General features: G+C 39.3%; 1 long non-coding RNA gene across 1 annotated transcript in view; it reads left to right on the top strand.

The window, feature by feature from the left end:
- Window positions 1–16,611, top strand: part of LOC138145472 (uncharacterized) — a 185,238-nt gene that overhangs the window by 151,986 nt on the left and 16,641 nt on the right. The window lies entirely within an intron of this gene.

Raw genomic sequence — 16,611 nt, 5'->3', positions numbered from 1 at the left:
GGTCCTCCTCTCCCCACGCACAGCAACCACCCAGCGTCCTGGAAGCGCGCTCCCAGCAGCTCCGGCCCCTGGCAGTCCTCAGCAGGAGTCCTTAGCAGAAAGTCCTTAGCATTCCTAACTCAAAAAGGGCTTCGCGCTGCCACTGCCTCTGCTGCTGCCGCCGCCGTTGCCACCACCGCCAGCCACTGCAGGAACGCTAGCTTGGCTTCCGCTACCTCTTGCTCCACCCCTTCCTGCTACGTCAGCAAGTCCAACGGGGCATGGAAGATCTTTAAATCCCATAACCCTTACAAAAGGCTGATGCTATAAGCAATCTGGGAAAGCAAGGAATACTTTAACTGTCAGATTTGTGGAGAGGGGAAGACTTTATTAATAAACAAGAGTTAGAGAGCATTATAAAATGAAAAATGGATAATTTTCATTACATTGAATTGAAAAGCTTCTGTACAAACAAAGCCAATGTAACCAAGATTAGTAGGAAAGTAGAAAATTGGGAAAGAGTTTTTACAACCTATGTCTCTGATAAAGGACTCATTTCTAAAATATACAGAGAATTGAGTCAAATCTATAGGAATAGAAGTCATTCCCCAGTTGATAAATGGCCAAAGGATATAAACAAGCAGTTTTCAGAGGAAGAAATTAAAGATATCTACAAGCATATGAAAAAATTCTCTAGATCACTATTGATTAGAGAAATGCAAATCAAAACAACTCTGAGCTACCACATCTCACCAGTCAGATTGGCTAAGATGACAAAAACAGGAAAAATAATAAATGCTGGAGAAGATGTGGACAAATTGGAACACTAATGCATTGCTGGTGTAGATATGAACTGATCCAACCATTCTGGAGAGCAATCTGGAATTATGCCCAAAGGGCTATAAATAATTTCACACCCTTTAACCCAGCAATACCACTTTTAGGGTTGTATCTCAAAGAGATCATAGAAGTGGGAGGAAGACCCATATGTACAAAAATATTTATAGCAGCTCTTTTTGTGGTGGCAAAGAATTTGAAATTAAGGGGGTGCCCATCAATTGGGTAATGGCTGAACAAGTTGTGGTATATGCATGTAACAGAATACTATTGTGCTATAAGAAACGAGGAGCAGATGGACTTCATATTTACCTGGAGAGGTTTATACGAACTGATGCTGAGGGAGAAGAGTAGAACAAGTAGAAATTTGTACACAATTACAGACACAACATATGTGTGACAACCAACTTTGATAAACTGGACTCTTCTCAGCAATGCTTATAAGTTATAATAACTTATAAGTTGACTTATAAGCCAACTCCAAAAGAGTCATGAAGGAGAGAGATGTCTACATCCAGAGAAAGAACTGAGTTTGAATCCAGATTGAAGCAAACTACCTGCTCTTTTTCTTTTTCTTGTTTGGTTTTGTTCCTTCTTTCCCATTGTTCATTCCATCTGATACAACCTGACTAATGTCTAATGTGAAAGTATTTGCAGATCCTATATCGATTGTATGCCACCATGGGATGTGGGGGAAGGGAGGGAGGAAGAGAAAATTTTAAACTCAAGGAATTGTGGAACTCAATCTTGTAAACTAAAAGAAAATATACAAATTAATAAAGACCAAAAAATTTAAAAGAAACATAGAGTTTAACTTTAGACCATATGACACGCCCAGAGGAACATAGGAAAATCACACCAGCCACTGACTGACCACATAGTAGGTAGAGCAGCTAAGTCTCACATTATAAAAGGAAGCACAGTGCCTGGCTCCTGATGAGGGTTTAATAAATGCTTGTGGATTGATTGATTAGAGAGCAATGAGAGGGAAAATCTGGGTCATCATAGCTGAGCACCTGCCATCTTATCACAGCCTTTCTTGCCTTTTACTTCCTCAGTCTCCCACACATTGTACTGTGAATCTTATAAAGGCTGCTCTGGTCTGACAAACATGTAACAGCACTGAAGGTAGCTTAATAATAGTTGAAATATTCTCTTTATTCTCTATTCATATGTGTGTTTATGTGTGTGAGAGAGAAGAAAAAGAGGAGAGAGAGAGAGAGAGAGAGAGATGATTTTGGTAAAGCCTAGAGATCCTTTCTTAGAATAATGTTTATAAATGCATAAAATAAAATATATAGAATAACATATGAATCCATTTATATAAAATCCATCATGAAAATAAAAAACCCAGTTATTAGATCTCAAGTTAAGATTTTCTATGCTATCCCACATATGGGTAGAACCTCTATGTTTTTTTTTTTTTGCTTTTTGGAGGGTAGTTGGGGTTAAGTGACTTGCCCAAGGTCACACAGCTAGTTTTGGTGTTAAGTGTCTGTGGTCGGATTTGAACTCAGGTCCTCCTAATTTCCAAGGATGGTGCTCTATTCACTGTGCCACCAAGCCGTTCCAAGAACCTCTATATTTTATCTGCACTATGTAACCCTTGCTTTGTTCCTCTGCCTCTGGACTTCTTATCACTTATGACCTCACTCACACACTTAGAGGAATTATGGCACTTAAAACAGCCTCAGTATTTTTGGATGGGCTGAAACGGGCAGTAGATTTGGATATGAAACCTCTTCAACACCCTGACTCCCCAGTTTCCCAGGAGATAGCAGCATATGGAGGCAATAGGCAATGATAGAAAATAGACCATAGTTAAGAGGTGCCCCAACAGCAGAACGCTGAGGGATAGCAGCTTGAGGGTGCTTATGACACTGACTTAATGTAAGATCATAAGACATTGATTCACAGACTCATAGTGGCTACCCTTGGTGCCCTGGGTATACAGCAATGGTCACCATGGTCACCATATCTGTTTTGTTGAGTAATTTTTCAGTCAAGTCTGATTCTTCATGACCCCTCTTGGGGTTTCCTTCACAAGGAAATATGCTTTGCCATCAAATGCTTTTGCTATCAAATGCTTTGCCATTTCCTTCTCAGTTCATTTTACAGATGAAGAAACTGAGGAAAACAGGGTTAAGTGACTTGCCCAGGGTCACACAGCTAGTATTTGAATCTAATTTTGAACTTGCGAAGATGAGTCTTCCTGACTCTAGGAAGTGCTCTATTCACTATACTGCCGTATCCAAAAATTCTCAAAGAATGTATTGCTCCTATGACTTTACTTCGCCTTTTAGTTTCTCTTGATCCCTTAAGAGTAGGGTTAGGGGAAATTTCAGAAACTCCTCCATTCTCAGCAATGACTGTTAATAATCTGAAGGGTTCCAACTAATTTCCCCATTAATTTCTGATATTCATAGAGTGCCCTAGTCCCCAATCTGTATGAACCTGGAAGCATAACGAGAGTGGGTACCTCTCTGGTAAATCTCAAGAAAGATACAGAAACTCACACAACAGATTGGTTACAGATGAGATTCCCACAACTCTGTAGGTAGAAAATTCTCTGGGTCAAAGGGACCTACTCAAGCTTCCTGCCCGATAGCAGAGAATTTAGTCTGGAATCGGTTTTAATTTTTTTTTTTAATGGATCAGCATTCATTGCTATCAATAAGAACAAAAACTAAGGAGATGCCTTCATTGTGCTTGCCAAATTATAAGTGCTGTGTGCCTGCCTGCCAGTGCTCTCTATCTCCAGACTTGAGAGATAACTCTTCTTTCATGAGGCTTAGTGATGGTGGCTATGAATTTCATGAAATATCTGTTGACTTGTTCACTTTCTACAGGAGGTGGGGGGAGTCTGAATTCTAGTCATGAACAGCTGACAGTTACCCAAATTAAAAACTTTGCCTGGTCTCTTTCCATTAAAACCCTGACATTTGATGGGTTGTCATAGCCTGTTAATTCTTAAGCCTTGCCTCTCACATCCATACTTTCTTTTTATTCCCAATGCTAATGCCTTGGTTAACATCCTTATCTCATACCTAGACTATTACAATAAATTCCCTACTAGCATTCTTATCTCTAAAGTCTATCGTTTATAATCTGGGTCACCACCAGATTTATATCCCCAAAGCACTGTCTTGTTCGTATTATTGCCCAGCACAAACATCTTCAGTGTCTCAGCAATTTCCTACCGAATGAATAAGCACACAGCTTGATGTTCAAAGCATTAGGCAATCTGATTCCCATTTTACTTTTCCAACTTAATCTTCCACTGTTCTACTGTATTAGGGCAGCTGGGTGGTACAGTGGATAGAGTGCCCATACCAGAACTAGAAAAACTCACCTTCTTGAATTCAAATCTGTCCTCAGACACTTACCAGCTAGGTGACCCTGGGCAAGTCCTTTCACCCTGTTTGCCTTAGTTTCCTCATCTGCAAAATGAGCTGGAGAAGCAAACGGCAAACCACTCCACTATCTTTGCTAAGAAAGTCACAAATGGGGTCATGAAGAGTTGAATGCAACTAAAAATGACTGAACAAGATTCTAATATATTAACTATAGAATGATAAGAGATGTATAGTAAGTAAGGCAATGCCTTCTGGGAAAAAAAGGGGGATTCTAGTGGATACCAAAAGTCAAAATGACTCAACACTATGGTTGTAACCCCATATGGACTTTTCTATGTACTGCATTTATAGAGACATGTCTAGGGAAATAGAGAGAAAGGCAGAAAGACAGACACAGGGAGGGAGGAAGGGAGAGAGAGATAGAGACAGAGAGAGGAACAGAGATGTGGCGAGACAACAGTTCTTTGTGTTCTTCCCTGTATGCTCAGGTTGAGATGTCACATTCTGGGAAGGTCATTGATGAACTGGTGTATATACTGATCAAAACCAGAGTTAACAGGCAACTGTAGATCACACCATCCAAAGATAGTTAGGAGGAACAATGGGTGTTTTGCCTGGATTTAAAAAACAAACAAACAAAAGTACAGATAACTTATCAAGCCCATGATAGCTATTTTCAAGTATTTGCAGAATTTTCACAAGGGAGAGTAATTATACTTGTTTCTCTAGGCCTCAGAGGACAGAGCAAGGAACAGTAAGTTAAATAGAAAAGGATCTTGATGTAGAAAAGAAAAAAAAAAGAGACCTTCCTAAAAATTAGAGTTGTCCGAAAGTGGAATGATCTGCTTTTGAGAGTAGTAATTTCTTTTTCCTTGGGCCTTTCAAGGATAAATTTGGGTAGACTGGATTAGGTACCTTCTAATTCCAAGTCTGTGATTCTCCCACTCCCACACAGTAATTTTTCCTTGACAAACCATTTTACCTAACCCCTACACACACACACACACACACACACACACACACATAGAAATAGGGCACAAGCCTGATAAACAAGGTAAGAGATTAGCAGATGAGAATCTGAATTACCAATGTCTGACCAGAAACAGCAGCAAGTCTGATTCAATGCTGTCAGTGAGCAAATGGTTTAATGCTTTTTACATTGTCTCTTTCTGAGGACAATACTTACTTCAGAATTTATGAAGGGGCTGACCCTGTAATGTGGGGTTAATTTTAATCTTTCCCAGAGAAAAAAAATGGGTTTGATTTTGAGGAGCAGATGGTCAATGTATCTTAATTTAGAAGTTTCTTTTGAATATCAGTATTGCGAAAGATAGGATGAGATGGGAGAAAAAGTGCTGGGCCTCAGATGAGGAAGATCTGAGTTCAGATTTCAAAGCCTATACTAGCTGTGTGGTCATGGACAAAGCACTTGACCTTTCTGAATCTTAGGCAATGCTCTAAAATTTACCTACTACCTAATAGATAGGGGGACATGGGAAGGTCAAAGAAAATGGGTATAGTAGAGAAATGTTATCCTTATTTAGGATCCATTCTCTGGTTTGAAAATACCCTGGAGCAGAAGAGTTAAACTTTCCTGGATTTTAACTCACAAAAAACTCCAGGCTTGGTTAGGGACAATGAAAACCTTCCTTCAGAGGACCCTAGATGCATAGGGATGGGACAGTAGACCCCTGGAGATCACTTGGTTTATTATTTATTTATTTATTCATTCATTCATTTATTTATTTTTTAAAGCAATCGGTGTTAAGTAACTTGCTCAAGGTTACATGGCCAGTTATTTCTGAGTGTGGTGCTAAGTATCTGAGCTGGGATTTGATCCCCAGGTCATCCCGACACTGGAGCCGGTGCTCTTACTAGTTGAGCCACCTTGCCGCCCCTAACACTTGGTTTATTATTATGCATCCTGGCAAGACCACCTCCAAATCATCTACAGTTTTTAAATATATCTGAGGAGGGAGAATGTAAAGCTAATTCATTTTAATAATCTTTTGGGATAGTTATAAATTCACAGGAACTAGCTCACACACAGCACCCATCCAGATTATTTTGGCCTGTTTCTGGCAGTAACAACTTAGTGGGAAGCTAGGGAAGCTCATTTTCAGTTTCAAGGAGGCAAATTTTCTGGGACAAATCAATCATCTCTCCAAGGGGGCTTTAAATGGACCCACACATATTCCTGGACTTCACACTGTCTACTATCCAAATAATTCGTTTTTCTTTATATTCCTCAGAGATAACATTGGAGGCCTTATCTCAGTGCCTTTCCACATAATGTCCCCTGTGCTACAATTTCACTCTCTTTTTTCAGTCTGTTTGAAACCCTATCTCCCTTCAGAGCTGAAACCAAGAGGCCCCTTCTCTATAAGGGCTTTCCTAGTCCCTATAGCCACAGGGTACTTCAACCCTTCACAATTATACAATAATTTACATTTTTTATATTTTGGGAATACTTATGCAGGTACATGTTGTGCACAATAGAATCTATCCACCTTGAGGTCAGGGACAGTTTCATTTTTGTCTGTGTCCTTAATGCACAATACCATGGTTGGTACATAACAGATGTTCAATAAATAATTAGTGATTGATTCTTGGCACAGAGTAGGTACTTAATAAATGCTTCCTGATTCATTGACTGAAAGAATGGCTTCCAAAGGTCAAGGTGATATTTGAAAATACATTCCTTGGAATTGATCACTCAGTGTATTTATAGATGATTAGCATTTCAAATAATTCTCATGGGATAATATATTTTATCATATGATGATAATATCCTATTCTTAATTATAAGATGCAGCAAACGATCATTTCAGATTATTATCACTGGAGTATTTTCAGATATTCCCCAAACTGAACCAGCACATGATCTCCCCATACCTCTTTTCCTCTGGTTTTTATATCCAGATCTCCTGTTTGCTAAGCTCCATTTTCTCTGACAAAATTACGTGCCTCACTTTACAAGGCCACTTCTAAATGTACTCCTTTGCTATCGCTAGATAATTTCCCTGGCTTTTGTTGGGATTCAAAAATAGAAGAAGTCATGTAGTGAGTTGAAACGCATAATTCTCCATTTGGCCTTGCCATTAACTCGAAAGCAATCTTCCCTCTGAGCAAGGCGCAGTACAAAGAGAATGCAATGTTTTATAGCTAATACCATCCTCCTCTGCATTCTTCTTGGGGTCCAAATCGAGTCATTATGACACAACATCCAGTTTTGCTCTGATGGATGTTCTTTCCATTTAAATTATAGTAGGCATTGTAAATATTATTTTCCTTGAATTATATACATCACTTAACCTCAGTGCATAGAAGTCTTCCATGATTCTCTAAATTCATAATATTTGTACGATTATAGATTCATAGATTTAGAACTAAACGGAACCTTGGAGGCCATAGACTTTTAAAATTTTACAGTTGAGAACTCTAAGGCACAAAAAGGTGAGCTGGCTTGCATTGCATTGCATTAACTGGGTGAATTTGTATGTGTCCCTAGTAAGTATCAGAGGAAAGATTTGGAACTTCATATCTAATGTTCTCTCTCCTATACCATGACAGCAAAGTAATATTCTATTATATTCATGCAAGAAAATTTATTTAGTTATTCCCCAGCCAATGCACATCTACTTTGTTTCCAGTTCATTGCTAGTAAGAAGTGCTGCTATAAATATTTCGGCGTATTTGGAGCTTTTCTAATTTTGACCTCCTTAGGACATATGCCTAGCAGGAGGATCTTTGGATCAAAGGATATGAACAATTTAGTGATTGCCTTAGCATACTTCCAAATTGCTTTTCAGAATCGTTAGACAAATACCTAGCTATATGAAAACTGTATTAATGTTCCTTTTTTTTCACAAAGTTCCAGTCCCATCACAAATATCATTAATCCATTAACATGTGAATTATAAGTTTGTGCCCACATAAAATATGTATATCAATATAGATTGACTTAATGTATAGATGAGACTTGTGGGAGACATGGATACATAGATATCTCTGGAATCTGGCCCACTCCTCTTCCAAGGGAGACTGAAATTTCCACTGTGGGAGGAGAAGTCCAAGATTTGGCATTTGTTTCTTCCCTTTCCTATCTCCAAAAGGAGTGCCAGTGTAGATTAATGTAGATTTTTTGTTTAAAAAATTGCTGGTCTAGGCCGTAGCTTGTTTGTTTCAAAACAAAGACATTTTTCTAGTCATTTTTTTTTAAAGCAATTGGGGTTAAGTAACTTGCTCAAGGTTACACAGCCAGGTGTTTCTGGGTAGGGGCTAAGTGTCTGAGCCCAGATTCAATCCCCAGGTCATCCCAACACTGGGGTCAGTGCTCTTACTCGCTGTGCTACCTGGCTGCCCCTCTAGTCCTTCTTAAAAGAGAGGAGAACAATCCCAAGCTTACACATGCTGACTTGGTCCCCTTCACATTGGTTACTTAACACGTGTTTATTAAACATGGAGTTTCCTTGGAAACTCAACTGAAGCATTTTCCTGGTCCCCAAGTAACTTCTTCCTCCAAAAGAAAAAAAAGATGGCATATTTATTTAGTATATACAAAAGACATTCACAAGTAGGGAAGAGCTATTTATTCAAGTAAATAGCAGACAGACATCAGAGAAGATATATATATATATATATATACACACACACACACACACACACACACATGCACACACACATATATGTATGTATGTATATATACACACCTATATGTATATACATGCATATGTATATATGTATATTAGAATATACTAGAACAGAGTAAATAACTCTTAAATAGGAACTAGATAAAATCTCAATATAATCCAGGCAGAGGCTCCAACTTCACCTAAGGAGAAATTCTGTCAAGTGTTTAGAAAGGCAAAATGGAAATCAAAGACACAGTGAGGAATGAGCTTTTTCTACCTTGTTGACAACTCCCAGTCTTTTATTTTTAACATATCTCACAAAGAGTCCTGGGAACCTGTTTGTTACTCTCCCAAGATGTTCTTGAATCAGCTTTCATGGATGGTCCACAGAGTTATGTTGGCTTTATCTCTAAGTTGAAGTCCTATATTCCTGCACAAATGTAGTAGCATGATAAAATCCCCAGACTTCGTTAAAAGCCTGATTTTACATATATGATCTAGTCTTTCTGAGTCCTCCTAAGCTACCACTGTCTTCTTTATGGAAAACTTAATTCCAACCTGCAGATATTGCAACTGCATGCCAACATTTCATACTGAGAAGAGATAGAAGATAAACTCCTTAAAATCAGATGTTGGTTTATCTTTGTACTTCATTATCCTGTATATAATAGATACTTAATAAATGTTTATAAGCATTGAGTTTCTTTGGAAACTCAGCTGTAGTTCTTTCCTGATTATCGAGTAACTCCTCACCCCAAAAGAAAAAAAAAATAGTATGTTCATTTAGTATATACTTTCTATTTACTTAAGTGTGTGTATATTATATCTTCTGATAAAATATAAGCTGTTAAGGGTAGGGACTCTTTATTTTTTTTTATAGTCCCCTTGCCTGACAGTGCAAAGAACATAGTAAGCATTTAAGAAATATTCCTTGATGGCAAAGAGAACATTTCCTATTTTAAAAGCAATATGGTCAAGAAGACTAAATATGAATAACAGATATCTACCTTTTAGGCTCTTACATAGTAAAAATCAGTATGTCCACCAAACTTGGATCTTCCTCATGCCATCTATGTATGCATGTATACATGTATGTATGTATGTGTGTGTTCAGGTGGGAGTATGTAAATCGTAGGTTGTTGCTTTTTTCCTGGGGGTGATACACCTATTCCTGACCCCCTATATTTTCTTGCAGAATAATTAGACTTTGGGGAGACCATCAGTTCAAAGTATATCCTAGTCTCCTCCCACTTAGATTATGAAGACCTAATCCTGAACCATAGAAATTTCCCCATTTTCCTTTAATAATGGGAATAAGCAAGACATTGGTGCCTTGGGAAATTCTTCCTTAAGTTTGAGACAAATTTGTAGCAGAGGACAGCAATATCCTTTGTGGGGAATCCTTCACTTTGGAGTTGTTGGCACATCTGAGAGCCCCTCTGACTTCAGCCTCATCCACCCTAGGACTGGAATTCTTGATGCTGATTTCTACTGTATTGCTTAATCGATTCTGCTGAGTCTTTGCCCCACATTTGAGACTGTTAATTCAACCTCATAAATCTTTCCAGTCATTGTTTACCTTTCTTTTAAAATTCCTCAGTACTAACTGCTAATTCTAGTTACTTTGCTGGATGACCATTATCAGGGTAGATGAGAGGTTTTTAATGTGTGTGTGTGCATGTGTGTGTGTGTGTACATGATTGGTCCCTTTCATAAATGAAGTTGATGGACCTTTTTCAGAATAATGTTTTTAAAGATATGCCATAAAATACACAAGCTATCAAAGGAAACCAAATATATTGAAAGAGAGTTATCAGTGATTGTTTTGGTGGAAGTACATGAGGCTCAAATGAGAAAATAGGTATAAAGTACTTTGAAAACCTCAAAGGACTATATAAATCCCAGTTATGATAATTATTACTACTATGACTCTACCACTACCACCACCACCACTACAGTTATCACTACTATTACCATTACTACTGTTGCTGCTACTAGTGGTAGTAGTAGTAGTAGTTATGTGGATACAAAGGTGCCCTAAGGGTTAAAATAATATTAAGGGTAGCTTTTGATTACCTTAGGAGGCCCTCCTGAGCCTGAGAATGTCCTAAAGTAAACTATCCCCTTGTCCTGGACCATAAACTTCTTTGTCAACTCTCCCTCTCCCGCCCCCACCCCCCATCCTGGGTCATAAAGTTTCCCCTGTCTCCTTTATCTTGTCATTCATCTTCCTCATCCTGTGCCTAAATCTCCAGCCCCCACAGAAACCCTGAAATTATGCCATCATCCTACAGGCTGTGTAATTTTCTGTGTATATAAGTCTGGTCTTTGTCCTATATCATCGCTTTTGTTTAGCTGCTTGTTAAGTCTCAGGCCCACATGCTTTTGTGTTATTAAAGCTCCATTTGACTTGAGAGAAGGTCTAATTGAATCCTTTCAAAAATCTGTACCAGCCCTCCCAATTCTGCACCTTGACATTTTGGTGCCGAAACCCAGGAGTCCAAATGTTAATTGGACTCCAATGATCTTCTTCTAGACACTGGGATAACAGGTAAGCGTCTTTTCTTTGTTCTCTTCCCCAGACCTTTCTGCTCCTACTGTCTCGCTAGGGGCAAGACCCTTGGAGTGCCCAGACACTGCCAGCGGTGTCTGAAGCTCCACTGACTTCTGGGTGGTCAGTCAGATTGTGGACCCTCCCATAAGGGGACATCCTTGCGCTGGGTCAGTCACTTTTGTTTTCTCCCCTGTCCTGGGATGCTGGGACAAGTGGCAAGAGGTTAATAGAAGACTGCTAGGAGGGAAATTCTGGGAGGAAATCTTAAGGAAAAGTGTCTAGTGTTCCATGGTAATATAACTGGACCTCAAAATAATCTAGAAAAGTGATTTGTGAAGGGGATTTCTAAACAAAACAAGCTTAGTAAGAAATTTGATTTTCAAAACTTATAGAAAAGACACCTTGCTCTGCTTGAGCAAACTTTTTCCCTGTGTTGTTCCCCCTGCACCCTGGTTTACCTTGTGTTCTTCCTTACCCTCCCCGAGGGCCTCTGCACTTGGCTTTCTTTGAGGGTCCCTGCACCCCAGTTTCAGGGTCTCTGTGCCCTATGGGCCTTTGTGCATGGTTTTCTTTGGAAGTCCCTACACTCAAGTTTCAGGGTCTCAGTGCCCTGTGTAATTTTTATATGCATTTTCTAGTCTTTTCTTTCAAGTGCTAAGAGTACTGTGCCTTAGAAATTAAAATATTACTGCTAGTGATTATGAATCCAGATCTGATTTGTTCAAACCTGTGTAAAGTCTTCTGTGTAACAGAATTCCTACTAAGTTCTTAAAGCCTGGTAAGCTTTGTTATTGTGATAAGGCTAGTTTAATTGGGAATATTCATGCCTTAGGGGGGCAAAAAACTAAATACCTTTTGGCACTTAAGAATTTGTTATTATTGAGAATTTTGGTTTTATGGCACTTTGGATTAGTGATGCTTAAAAGACATGTTATACAAACGTGGTTTTGATAAATCCCAATCTTTAGGGTTTCCATCTAATTTATTTTCTGAAAGTTTAGTGATTATTTTCTTTAACATCAGGATAAATTGTAAGCTTAAAGGGAAATCTTTTTTACAAAAAATGTTTTACAAAATCTTTTTGTGTGATTTTAAAGGATTAAATTTTCATTTGCAAGCTAATTTGTTCCAATAATTTGCTAATGATAACAATTATATTAAAACCTACTATAAATTTTCTACATTTCACTCCTAGGTTTGTTGTAGCCTTAAATAGATGCTTTCAGAAAAAAAAAAAAAAACAGTCTTTAATTCGTGCTTCAGGTATCCTTAGAAAGGGCACTAGTCTCATGACGTTGTCTGAAAGGTTCAATGTCCCACTCTAAACTTTTAAGTAGAAGACTTAGAAGTGAAAAATTAGAACAGCTAAAAAAAAAAAAAAACTTAACAAATTCTATGGTTTTGCAAGATTTTGTGATTGATCTCCAAAGCTTTGAAATATCTCCTGATAACCCCTCCTCCCCCAACTCCCTCCCCTTGAGTCAAGAGGGTATCTCAGTGTTGGCTAGGTGGCTCAGTGAATAGAGCACCGGCCCTGGAGTCAGGAGGACCCAAGTTCAAATTTGACCTCAGACACACTTACCAGCTGTGTGACCTTGAGCAAGTCACTTAACCCCAATTGCCCTGCATTGCCCCCTCCATAAAAGCAAAAAAAAAAAAAGAGAGTATCTCAATATAAATGTGAACAGCCCTGCAGTTTTTCTATTAACTCCTTTCATCCCAGATCAGATTAGGAAAAGAGAGTTCCCTTACCTTATACCTGCAAATTCACATTCCCCTACCTGGCAAAGGAAGGAGGGGAAGTGACATCAGGTATGGTGAGGGCTGGCTGGTAATGGCCCTGAGCCCCTACCTCCAAAAGCCTGAAAGTGCCTCCCATGGGGTAAGAAGCCAGCAGTTGTCTGCACTGGGTAACACAGTCCATCCTTCTTTTAGTTATCGCTTATGAAAATTGTAAGATTGCTGGTTGTTTTAATGCTAAAACCTAAATCTGGTAATTGATTACTCTGTGTGTGTGTGTGTGTGTGTGTGTGTGTGTGTGTGTTGTATGGAAAGAAGGATTCTGCTCATTCAGAGCAGTCCTCAGGGCTAGTCAAAAGCACAGCCCATAACAGCCCTATGCTATGGGGTGGAAAAGGCAGCCCCATCTCAGGGGTCCCTCTCCATCCCCCTAATTTTATAAGATTGCCAAAGCACTTGTTTGGGTTATGGAGTTCCTAAATAGGGAACTTGGCACACTGAGAATGTGCAAATATTATAGAAACAATCTCTAATGATTGACTTTTGCACAAGGACAAGTTTAAATTTGAGATGTGAGTCCTGGTAAATTCTTGATTAGTGAAACTTGCCATGTGACGTAAAAGCTCTTGGGACTGTAACGGATTTTACTTTGAGTTGCCTGATGGATCATAAAAATCCATCAATAGTCAATAACCCACCTTCTGAGAGAAACGCCACAAGCTACTCAGAGAGAATGTGACTGTTACAGGTATAACTTTACTTACTGTTATATTTGGTCTGTTTCTGGAAAAGCTGAGAGGACAATCCTAGCCTCAGTGCAGGATGGGATCCTGGCTCAGTTTCCCCATTGCGTTCCTTTGAAAAGGAATGTTTTTCACCTGACTATTCCTGAGTCTGGCCATATATGAGATAGACTTGATAGTGCATGGCTGGAAAACTGTGATGTTTTATCTAATCATGCCCTTGCCTTTTCTTTTCATGGCAAATTTCTGTAATCAAGGCAAGTGGTAATATGTGAACACAATGCACATGTGTGAAATTTTGCTGTTTTTCAATCCTGAATGTGTAGTTATTCTATATCCCAATTGGATAAAATTGAATAGTCGTGTGAAAGATTAAGTCCCTGGAATAGAACATTCTTTCTGAATAATACGGGAATAATTAAATGAAGGGAAAAGAAGTTTGTGAAAAAAAGTACAAACACAATGTTGAATTGTTATGCCATAGACTAAGGCTGAGATATATCTGACCTACTGTAGTGAAGTGTGTGTTTAGGATCTGGGCTATTCAGCCTTAGATTATATTGCTTTGGTAATGTTATTTTTTTACAAGAAATTAACAATTCCTTGGTAAATGAGTATTTGGCCTAGTCATTTGCCCATCACTGGATATATGCCTGTATGGAATAAGGTCCTTAAATGTCTCAAAGGGATGTTATAATAATTGAGTATTGGTACAACTGATTGAGGGACCTAGCTGTTTATTAATTACTGAAACTAGATCAGAAACATCTTCTTCTTAAGGGAAATGATTTTCAATGCAAATTTCTTAAAGAGAGGTCACTTATGGGATACTTTTGCATTAATGGAAAAGTCAGTTTCATTCAAAGTTTGTTACTTTTGCAGAAATAATATCTGTTTATACTGTGTGTTCTGTGGTATAAACATGTTTTATTATAAGCAACATGTTGGTATGTTTTTTTTTCCAAATTAAGTACATATGGGTCTTCCCAAGCCTTTTATGATAACTGGAGCAAAAGTCAGTCTCTTATAAGTAAATTCATCTGTATAACTGCTGAACTTGAGGGCAGAGAGCTTCTACCTGCAGTGTTGTTACTTATATTTACATGTATAGAGTTATAGCATCTGATCCTCCTGAAGGAATTGGAATCAGATTGGAAACTTTTGAAAAAATAACAAGATCAGATAATGTATGTCAAAATAGCATCATGAAACTCTTGGTTTCTTTCTTTGGTTTCCTCTATTCTCTACTTGGGCCCTGCATATTAACCTGTCTGTCAGATTTGTGTCTCCTAGTCTATTGACTATGCAAATAGTCATGCGACAAGGATACCTGCTCCACATTCTCCTCCTCCCCTGAATGCTGTTTCAGCCTCATTTTACTCCCCTTCCCACCCCCACTCAAGCAGGGACAGCTACATTTTCCCTCTCCCAAAAGCATTTGGGTGGATGGTGAGGCAGACAGGAGTGCTGAGGCAGGTGAAGCAAGCAGGATGCAGGATGTGAGATGTGAGATAAGACACAAGGCATGAGCAGTCAGAAAAAATGATCAAAGGAGACTATGCATTGAAGCCCCTCACTGTGGGGACTTGTCTGTGTGCTTTCTAGCTATGCTGTGTTCTGGGTCCCATCTTGAACCACTTCTATTTGTAGCCCACTGATTCCTGATTCCCCCCCCCCCCCCCCCCGTGTCTAGGATTATTAGGCCTGCTTCCTCGAGACAGGAAGTGTAATGCCTTAATTCAAATACGAAGCTCTGTGGGGCAGGACAGAGTAAATGATTTCTAGGTGTATCTCCATCATTCCCAGGACAGCTCTCCCACTATTCCCTGAAGACTCTGCATGGAAATTATCCTTTGAGCACTCAACAGGCAGCCTCTTAGATGCAAGATATCCACTCCAGCCTGATAGCTCCCCTACCTCGTCCTGGGGTCGTGGTTCTTCTCCCTTGTTTCCCCCTTCTGACCCATTATTCATCATGTTACCTGCTCTTGTACTTGGTCCGTGCTTGTTTAACCTCCTGGTTTGCTTTATGTCTTCTCACCTGCAGAAATTCCACTTTCCACTTTTAGGATACCAACCCCTACACTTGATGTCCTGCCTCTCTCTAGCCTGGACTCAGCTGGCACCGCATTCCACAGCCCATGCTAACCACCCCCTTCCCCCCAACCTATTCTAGGCTCCTGAAATGGAATATTCTCCCCTGTGCAGCAGGAAGCAGCCACTGAAGACAATGACCTTCGTCCCTTTTTGCTGAAAGAATTTTCCTGCCTCGTGGTTGAGTGGGGAAATGATGTGGATACAAAGGTGCTGTAAGGATTAAAATAATATTAAGAGTAGCTTTTTCATTACCTTGGAAGGCCCTCCTGAGCCTGAGAGCACCCTAAAGTAAAATTTTCCCCTTTCCTGAACCACAAACTTTCTTGTCACTCCCCCAGTCATAAAATTTCCCCTGTCTCCCTTATCTTGTGTCATTCATCTTCCTCATCCTGTGCCTAAATCCCCAACCCCCATAGAAACCCTAAAATTATGTCATCACCCTACAAGCTGTGTTACCTTCTGTGTATACAAGTCTGGTCCTTGTCCTATATCATTGCCTTTGTTTAACTCCTTGCTAATTCTCAGGCCCACGTTCTTTTGTGTTAATAAAGCTCCCTCTGGCCAAAGAGGTCTAATTGAATTCTTTCAAAAATCTAAACCAGCCATCCTAACTCTGAACCTCATCAGTAGTAGTAGTAGTAGTAGTAGTCGTAATAGTCATAGTAGTAGTA

This window comes from Petaurus breviceps, unplaced genomic scaffold (genome assembly GCF_028583685.1).
Source record: "Petaurus breviceps papuanus isolate PSGF00001 unplaced genomic scaffold, PetGlider_PUasm1.0 90740, whole genome shotgun sequence".
Taxonomy (NCBI): domain Eukaryota; kingdom Metazoa; phylum Chordata; class Mammalia; order Diprotodontia; family Petauridae; genus Petaurus; species Petaurus breviceps.
This window is presented reverse-complemented; position numbering and strand designations above follow the sequence as displayed.